General features: G+C 38.8%; 1 protein-coding gene across 1 annotated transcript in view; it reads left to right on the top strand.

The window, feature by feature from the left end:
* Window positions 1-3,110: 3,110 nt before the first annotated feature.
* SCAMP1 (secretory carrier membrane protein 1) overlaps window positions 3,111-10,196 on the top strand; it is a gene marked incomplete at its 3' end in the record, with an annotated part of 30,458 nt that continues 23,372 nt past the window's right edge. The window contains exon 1 of the mRNA XM_009884296.1: window positions 3,111-3,196. The remainder of the gene's footprint in view (window positions 3,197-10,196) is intronic.

The following is a 10,196-nucleotide window of genomic DNA, read 5'->3' as shown; positions in this document are numbered from 1 at the left end:
CTCTTTCCTGCTTTTTGGAAAAATGCTGCTGTTCAGTGGCTATCTCATGAGTCTGATATCCTAGTTATTCAAGTAATTGCATTTATTGTCCTTCGTGGGCACAATCGGGCTGAGTTATTTGCTTGGTAGTGCACTGTTAAAACACAGAAGTTCAGTGTTGAAATGTACTTTTTAGGCAGCTAATTTATCTTAAAGTACTAAGTGCTATTTGAGTTTTAATAATGTAGACATACTGGTTTCACTGCGTGGCTGATGGTTAACTATCACCAGTTTCACATTTGTCTATACTGGAACCTTTTTATTTTGTGGAAGAGGGATATGAGAGCATTTGTGGAAAGGATACCATACTGAAAGCATGAACCGAGTATTTTATGCTCTGCTAATTCACATTAACATGTAAAGACTAGAATAAGTGTAGTGGGTCTGTCTAGGATGGAGTTAATTTTTTTCATAGCAGTCCCTATGGTGTGACCAAAACATTGCTGGTAAGGCACCGGTGTTTCAGCTGTTACTGAACAGTGCTGGCGCAGCATCAAGGCCTTCTCTGTTTCACGCTCTGCTTCCCTCAGGGAATAGGCTGAGGTTGGGCAAGAGGCTGGAAGTGGACATGGGCAGGACAGCCCACCCCAACTGACCAAAGAGATATTCCTTACTGTTGCCATCATGTTCAGCAATAGCATTGGTGGTGCATGTGGGGATGTTCCAAGTTACCCATTACTCAGAGACTGGCTGGGCATCAATCTGCTGTTAGGAGGTGGTGAGTGATTGCCTTTGCGTCATTTATGGGGTTTTGTTGCGTTTTTTTGGCCTTTTTTCCCTCTGCCTTTCCTCTCCCCTGTCTCTTTCTTGACACTTAAAAGTTTTACTTGCTTTTGCTTTTGCCCTTCTGATTTTCTCCCTCATCCTGCTGGCGAGGGCCATGAGTGAGTGACTAGGTGGGAGCTTAGCTGCTGGCTAGGTGGACCTATCACAGTAAGTTAAAAGTTTTCAGCTGTGTACAGCTTTCTTCGATTGTGTATATTGAATTATGAAATTCTTATTTGTATTAACTTTGTTTTAAGTTCATCTTTTTTGACCTTGTACTGATAAGTCTAGTAAATGAATGCCTAGTTCAAATGTCAGATTTCATTCTTCCCTTATTTTTGCGATCTTTTTATTCAATGTTTCAAATGATTTGTAGTTGAATTTCGACAACAAACACCCTTGCCACGCACACACCTTCCCTTGTTTTTGTTGTACATCTGCACAGTATTTTCTGTCAGTTGTTTAATGAAAGAACATGTTACAGTGTATTAGTCCATCAGTTTATGCAAGACCTGATGAGATTTTAGTTGGAACATTGCATTGAAGTTTTGAAGTCTAGGATGGTAACTAAAAAATACGGCAAACTTGTGGGGCAAACTGTCAGCAGGGTGGCTTTATTGAAATCACTAATTATGATGTAAGTCAAATGTAGGAAAGCTGATTTTGAATTGCATGTAACATTGCCTTGTATGCATTTATAGAAAGGGTGATTCCTGTTCAGTCACCATTAAAATACTGCTTTGAAGCTAAATGTATGCTTTAGCCAAAAGTGCTACCGTTTTATGTTACCAGAAGTGTAGTTTTTATGTATGCTTATGCACATGAATGTGATTAAAATATGCAACATATAATTTTTTTAATTTTTGAAGCAGTTATTTTCTTGTTAAACTTTTTTACAGTAAAAAAATAATTAATTGCCTCATTAATAAATTTGTGTTTATAGCTACTGGAAAAAACAGACTTGTTCTGTTTTGCTGTATGCTTCAGGATTTTTGAGTTGGTAGATGTTCTGCCTTTTTTTTTTTCCTAGCTGTAAATAGGTTGACTGCAGCCATTAAGAAAATACTCTTCCTGCATCTGTAAATTGAGTTACTGCTGTCAAGACTAAGCTCATGCTGTAATAGATGCTGATTCTAAGAACCTAGATTTTATTTTTCAGTAGCTTAATAGTTTGTATATTTATTTAAATGTAGATTAAGTCACTGTGTTTTTTTTTAAAAAAAAAGGCACATATTTCATGTAGAGGTTTTAAATGTATCTGTCTTTAAAGGAAATATGAGTGTAAATGTATATAAATGCAAATACTTATCATCTTCCCAGTCTTTATCAACTCCAAGTTTGTTTTCTAATCTTGAACTTGACTATTGAAATTAAGAAAATATGTGCATCTATATATAACAGTTATAAATAGGTAAATAGTGTATTTACAGCTGTTTTGTATATTTGTATATTGTACACTGTTTTGTGCGTTTATGGAAATAAAAATGTAACTAAACATATTGAATAAGTGGATTTATTAATTTTCAAGAAAACCTTCCTTTCATCCATTCTTATGTTTGGAAGATGCAAAAACCTTAAATTAAGCTACATAAACAACATATTGAAACCAGCCATCACATGGAATAAGTCCAATTTTTCTTCATGTGAAGATAGTGTGATCTGTGGTAATGGACATTTCTGCTCTTCTGCAGAACCAAGCCTGCCTGTCCCCAGCAGAGAGAAATGTTTCATTCCTGAAATCGCTTTTTCAAGCTAAACTTCAAGCAGTCGTTCTTACTGTATAGTTCATTGGAGGAAGAAAAATTAACCTTTTTCTTAATGTTACCATGAGCTGGTAGAAGCTGAACCAGAGGTTCTTTTGGCGTTATGGGAGGCTGTCTCCTTAGCTTCATTTTTCTGAAAAGCTTTTCCTATTCATGAAGGTGTTGGACATACTTCTGGGTAGGGAAAAATCAAGAGTTACAGAAAGCTCTTTTCTTCTATTGTGCTTTTTGGGGGTACAGTTGTGGAGTTCAGTGGTCAATACAGCAGGATTCAGTTTTCTTCCCTTCTCTATTGAGAGCTTTTCTTATAAATCGAATATATGACAGATGGAGTTTCTTTTAGGCCGTGTTAATCTAGGTTTATAAGGAGCTCAGAATGTAATTATGTCATTTTGGAGACAGATTAAGAGGCGGATGTTTACAGGCTTTTTTAGTGAAAACAAACCTTCTTTAGATTGAAACAAAAACTGAGATTTATATGATAGGATATAAGTGTTGACTTGTTGCTTATATACATGTGCATACATTTACAGAACTGTTTTCTCTTCTAGGATCCTTCTGTTACTCAAGTGACGAGAAATGTTCCTCCAGGGCTAGATGAGTACAATCCTTTCTCTGATTCAAGAACAGTAAGCACATTTATTTCTTAATCATGCTGTTAATCTTTTTAGGTAAGATTTGTGAGGTATTGTTTTCAGGGTTTGGAACTGATGTTATAAAACATGCGATGGGCTGCCTAGAGGTAATGGAAGATGTGTAAGTGTCCTGGTTCTGGCAGGGATAGGGTTAATTTTCCTGAGGATCTGGCACAGGAGGAAGGTATTCCATTACCATATGCAGCCATGCCCAGTACATAGCTGTACATAGCTGGAGAGCTGGCTGGGGGAGGGGGCAGGAGGCACTTGGAAAGGGCTGGGGCTTCCCGGGTGGGGTTGATGAGTGGTGGTACACTGGTTGTGTTTTGTGCATTGCTCTATCAGTATTCTTGTTGTTGTTTTCCTTTTATCTCCACTGTTCTGTTAAACTGCCTTTATCTCAACTCACAAGTTTTGCCTTTTTCTTCCAATTCTCCCCCACAGCTGGGGGAGGGTGAGTGATCGGCCATTGGTTGATGGCTGGAGTTAAACCATGACAGTAAGGACAGATAGTCTCCTAAAGTATTTGGGGGATTCAGTGGGTAGGTTGACTTAAGTGAGCTTTGACCTGTTAAGGAAGAGTGGCTCTCTGAAAAGGGGCCAAAACAGAACTGAGATTTTCCCCTGTTCAGTAAGAATTCTAGTAGTCTGTCCTTATGCTTTTCTGAATTTTACTTGCTTCAAAGCTTGTGAATGTGGCATACTTCCCCAGTGCATTGCTTTTGATTTCTGTTTCACTGGATGAAAGTGCTGCTCAGAATAAGAAAATCATTGTGTTTCAGTAACACGCTATGAGTAGTTGTGCTGTAGTAAAAGGAATGAAGTGAAAGTCCAAGAAACTGTTGGGTTTTGCCTCTAATTTTTATAGTTTTAATTTACCTTTTGCTTATTTTCACCCATGGCATTGAAAATACAAGGAATGGGGTGGTAAATTCATACTATAACAGCATTTTTCAGTGGTTACTTTTGATAGTGAAGACCTTGTGCAAGATTAGCAAAATGTATGGGTAGTTACTGTCTGTCAGTATAATTTATAAACATGCAAATACTGTATTTTTCAAATTATGCTGATTTCCTATGGCATACCTGATAGTGCTGATAGGGAATGTTGGTATTTGAGTCTCTGCAATGCAACACTAAGGTTTTATACAGTGCTAAAGTGCTAGACTGCAAGAAGCTTGTTTTCGAGTATGTCTTAGATCAGCTGTTTAAGGCAGAGTATTAAAACTAGCAAAAATATTTAAATAAGTGTCCAAATTTTTTTTTTCTCCTAACTCACAATATCATGAATTATGTTTGATTTATCTTTCTGAAGCTTAAAGAGTTTCAGAATTGCTTTGTATTGACCATAAGTTATAAAGACAGTAGGTCTTGTTTAAAAAAAAAAATAATACGGAGTTACTCTGACTTTTTTTTTATTACTTGCTTATTTTAACATGCAGCTCTGTGGGAAAAGGAAAACTGAATTAAATGTCTAAGATTATCTCTTTGAACAGACAGCTGTGCATGTATAGAAAAATCTAATTGCTCGCTACAGATGTCACTCAGAAAAATTGGGAAGATGGAGGAAATCTTTAAGTCAGTGTGTTCAGATCTACTGAATATGTGCTATATTCATGGACTGTGATTCAATTCATAATCTATAGGATGTTACCAAATTCATAAAACCTGTGGATTGAATGAACAGTTCATTTTCTGTAGAGGAAAAGAACTTTCACAGGTTTTCTTGCAGAAAGCAAGACTGGAAGAATAAAGTATATATTCAGCTGGGAGTGCAGTAATAATCAACCTTTAGATGATATTCCCCTTCCTCTCTCTGTATCTTGTGGATGCTGAATATGTAAGTATTTGTTCTGTAATTATATGCATTTGCAGAAATGTGCCCGAGGATATGCTCACAATTCCATGTGCTCACCTCTCTTTTCCTATCAGTGTGGTGTGCAAGAGAAGTGCATACTATACATTTATAAATAGGTCTATGTGACAGCAGTAAGGGAAGAGACAGTGGAAGTGAATGCCTTTAAAGACTGGATGAACAGAGGTAGAAGCAGGGTCTGTGAATTTTAGACTTGGAGTATTACTATGTCTGTCAGGGTAGGGATAGAAATTACCATGCATTTTGTGTGCTGCTCAGAGCAAAACCATCCAGGTGGTTTCTCGGGGCTTTGATTTGCTGCTGTTCCTTGTTCTGCCTTTGTTGGGAAGCTGAGTCATCTTGAACAGTTTTGTGCAGGTAATCCCACTTCTAACATTTGAAAACCATAGTGGTACTAGCTAGCAGAAAGGATACAACCTGGTGGTAGCAAAATATGTCCTGGAAATTTCTGTGCTGTTTAGTTTGAGAATTGCAGACTGTAAGACTTAAAATGATGTTTCTTACACTATGTGTAAAAATGTAGTTGTAGGTTTTTAGGAAGCTGAGAACGGTATGATTCAATTAGAAATCCAAATTTCTAGTGGCAGTGGTAAGATAGTATCTTGCAGTCTGTAGCATTAACACAGCATTAACCTTCTTTCCCCCTTCCCTCTGAATTCAAGTTAAAGGAGTTACCTGGAAAGTGGCAGATTCACTGGCTTCCTTCAAAGATGCTTCAGCAAATTTTTTTCCTAGAAATCTTATGTCAATAAAAATCAAAATAGCACAGACAAAAGTACGCTAACAGATGAGAATTCCTGTTCTGCTTATTTAATAGTTATGGATCTCAGTGTCTTTATGAAATATCCATTAATTCTGAAAACTTGTTCCTGCAGTTACCTAGTTTGATACATTCAGGATTTTGATAGTTATTGACCAAATGTCTCTCTCCCACTAGCATCTTTTGTGCTGATAAAATGTTGGAGGTGACCTTAGAAAGCAGATGTTTGCTTTTGGTTCTAAATAGCAAATCAATTGCTCCTATAACTAGCTCTAATCTGGTTGCTTGGGAATAGTATTTCCTCAATAAAATTTATATTTACTATGTACAGTTTTTGTCTGTATTAAATGCGTGTCCCTTGCCAACCTTCTAAAAACCCAAATCTGAGCTAGTGCTTTCTAGAATGCCTCAGGTTTTGGACTTCATGCATCCTGTACAATAGCACTTAGGCTATTTCAGACAATTTTTTAATACAACAGCCTGCAAGTACATCTCAGTTCCAGAATGTAAGGAACCTAGTGCATGCTAGCTAGTATTCCAATAAATATTTTTACTGGAACTGTTTTGCAGCTTTTTTAATGAATTTAGCTTAGTTCTTAATTGAGCTGACTTCAGAAATGGCAATTAGAGGAAACCTGTGCTTACTCTGTATTTGGAAAGTGATGTGAGACATTAACTTCTGGAATTTTGCTTTGTATGCCTTTTTAATAACTCTACAAAGAACTGTCTGCCTTACTGTTTGGTCTGCTAAGCCAATAAATGATTATTGCTTTGACTTTTATTGAGTATGTTTTAATTGCCTGTATAAAGCAACACTTGTTTTGAGGGCGTTGTTTTCTTTAAGGCTCAGCGTGCATAACCTCTTTTCTCCCTGGTTCTTGTTTGGCTCGTATGCATTTTTACTGAATTTCTGTTTTTTCCAGTGGTTGTTGAATACTGGGAAATATATTTGTAGGAGGAAAGAAGATGTTAAGTTGTTTCTTAAAGAATGTTATCACAACTAATGGGGTTTTTTTCTTCTTTTTTGCTGTGCCCTGTACCCTTGCCTTACTACCTATGTCAGTCCAATAATAGATGATGTTTTGTGTCGGCTGAACTTTATTTAAGTCCACGCAGTTCTCCAGATCTGCTACACAATGCTAGAGCTTGAAGATATACCTGATTTAACTGCAGTACTTCTTGCTTCTAGGAAAATCCCAAAGTGTACAGCTATGTTTTACGGGGTTTTTGTTGGTCAGAGGTTTTTTATTTTTTGGTAGCTGGATGATTTTCCAAGGCAGGCGGACACTTCTGTTTCATGTTAAGTAGCTGGGGGAGGGGGGGCAGTTTGCTTCTCAGCTTTGATTAGGGTTATAAAAATGAGTACTTCATTATTTTTCTTACCTTTCCTACAAGCTCTTCTCTTCTCTCTACTTTTTCTAACATCATACACTAATTCCATTAAGTGATATTAAATAACTCATAAGTGGTATTAAACACACAATAATGTTCATGGATGGTGTAGGTGTACTTAATATAGCTCAAAAATGTCTGCTTTAGAGTCACTGTAAGAAGAGGGTAACTGTGCTGGCTATTTGCTGCTTTGTCAAGTGTGCTACTGGGATAAGACAGCCTTTAGAAAAGTGGAAGCTATTTTTAAAGGAAACTTAGGAGCTTAAACTCTGCCAAGCTAAGCGTGAAACTGTAAGGCAAGCTCAAAGCTCTGAGGAAAAACTTGTAGAACAACTTGGGAAGCTTTCCTGGAAGCAGGAAGTTTCTGCCATCGTTAAGTTTGTAAGAGTACTAATAGAAGATAATGATGGAGGAAAAAACTAAATAAATTGTTTCTGTACAGGGGAAGTGTCTTAAACTTGAATTCTCCATAGAGTAGGCTTTAGAGAAGTGACAACTTGCCAGAAATAGGTAGTCAGCTGAGTGTTAAGAAAATTAAGATGCAAAATAGCTAAAGCATGAACTGGAATGTACCTCGGCTGGCTTCATACCAGAGGGAGGAAAAGTGACGGCTGTCACAGTCACTATAGGAAAAAGCTTTTAAAAGGATTCAAGAAATTAAGAGGCCAGAAGGTACAAGTTCTTTGCTGGGCAGGTGGGAGTGGGTGGGGTGTCATGGAAAAGTCTACTAATCATAAATGGGTTTTTGATGGTTGGTTGGGTTTTTTGTTTGTGTAGGGTTTATTTTGTTGTTTTTTAGCAGACCTCTATACAGACAGGGGCTTTAACCTTTGAACAGACATGGAAGTTGCCTTGACTGCTGCCTCATTCCTGCATAAGTAATGGACTGTAGCACACAGATCTAACAACATGAGACTCAGGGCAGCCATTTCCTTGTGCCGCAGTGCTTGAAATGATAAGCCTGGAGTGTTCACCTTCATGTTACTACAGTGATATGGCTGTATGGTTTTTGAGAGGCTGATACCTGCATGAAGATCATAAGCTCAGTCATATTATTACAAGGTATCCAAAGGTATACAAGATTGTTAATCATATACCATCCTTGTAAGAGTCATGGTAGCCTGTCAGTTGCCAACCTCCATGATGGTCCAAATAATCAAGTCAGTCATACTTACAGCTTACTGTTAGGATATGTGGAATGTCAGAGCATCTGTTTCATTAAGGTTATAGACTTTTTTCAGTTTAAAGGGAGTAATAAGTAAAAGGGAAAGCAATAAGCAAAGGCAAACCCCAAAACCTGATAGAGAAGCAATAACAGAGAAGAAACAGAAGAACAAAACTCTTCAGCCACTAATTTGTGGGCTTTGAAGAGCATCGACCTGGACTTTTTAACTGATAAGAAGGAAGAAACAAGGTAAGCATGAATATTATGCATAGCTGATGGGAGCCTGTGGGACTATGCAAAATTTATTAAGGAATATTTGGGGGAATAGTCAAAGATGTGGACCAATTGGAGATTGGGGAGGACCAAGGAGGAGACTAGAGAAGAGGATGGATTAAAAGGGGCTGGATGCATGTAAGTTGCTACTGGTCACTACACTTGTCTGACAGCCATGTGGCTAATCACTGCAGTTATTGTTAAATCGTTTCTCAACTATGTTTCTGTGGCATTTCACTCTCTACTATATCTGTAAGTGCTGCAAAGTCTAGGTGCCAGCAACTGGAGAGACTAGAGGGAGAGATTTAGGTGCCAGCAATGTGGTCAGACCCCAAGTAATAGTGGTCCATATGTCTGTGGTGTCAGCAGCTGGAGGGACCATGGATCATATGGCCTACATGTTTGAGGTGCCAACAACTGAAAGGACCAGTGTGTTTTCCTCTGTGTGCATATGTGTAATTCACTAGCAAACTTCAAGCTCGACTAGCTGGCAAATAGAAGGAAAACCTCTCTCTGGGAAGACTCAAAGTCTGAGCCAAAAGTGAGTAATGGAGTCCAGGGTCTGGGCTTGGATGTACAGCAATCCAAGAGACCGTGCTGATGTGTGAGGGAGCTGCAAGTGGGGAGGTTGCTTGTGACACAAGTGTATGAGTGCATGAATCTTCTAGTGAACATCAAGATGGGCTAACTGGCAAACAGCAGGAAACCCATATAACGACTAAGAGAGCTCCAGATCCCGGCAGGTATGTCAGACAGGCTGAGGGCCCACTGCTCATATCTGAGGGATTTGCAAGTGTTTGGTGTGTTTGTAAATCCTAGTGGGGCCCGTGCTTTCAACAGTGAACTTCAGTGCTGATCAGCTGGAGAGGAGGAATGTGATATGACTCTGTGTACCTGTGTTCTATGTAGTTCTGATAGTGTTTTGTGGGGGTGTTGTTAAAGGTAGTGCCCTGCCTGTGGCAGCTTGTGTAGCTGGGCATCCTAGTGTCCGTGGTGTGTATGGGTGTATTTGTGTGCATCCCTGGGATACGCACTCAACTTGCTTCTACCTGAACCTGGAAACAGGAAAGCAATAGCTGTCTCCATCAGTCTGGAATGGAGTGCCCTCGGAGGGTCTCAGAGTGTGCTGGACTGGGCCGTAGCGTTTGGAAAGGGGGAGTCCCCAGGTCTTCTGGAAGTGGTGGCCTTTGTAACATCCCTTCACAGCTTTTGTCCCCATGCCCCTTTTGGCTTTCCTGGCATTCCACGATGCACAGCTGCTGCTACAAATCACTGCTGTAGTCTCATTTCTTCCAGGGAGCACAGGCTCTTACCTAGGCACCGGGTCTTTTACACAGTTGTTGTTACGTGCACAGTAGACGGCAAGTCTAACAACATACAGATGGCCAGCTAGCCTGAAGTGGAACCTAAACAGTGTAGAAATCAGAATCTGAAAAGTCTTGTACATGATTAGTATCTTATATTAATGTTCTATATTATCACATAAAATGGTGAAGTTTGAGATCCTTGAGGCAGCAAGGAGGGTGCA

This window comes from Charadrius vociferus, unplaced genomic scaffold (assembly GCF_000708025.1).
Source record: "Charadrius vociferus isolate BGI_N301 unplaced genomic scaffold, ASM70802v2 scaffold183, whole genome shotgun sequence".
Classification (NCBI taxonomy): domain Eukaryota; kingdom Metazoa; phylum Chordata; class Aves; order Charadriiformes; family Charadriidae; genus Charadrius; species Charadrius vociferus.
Note: the sequence above shows the minus strand (reverse complement) of the source record. Positions and strands in the feature narration are given on the sequence as shown.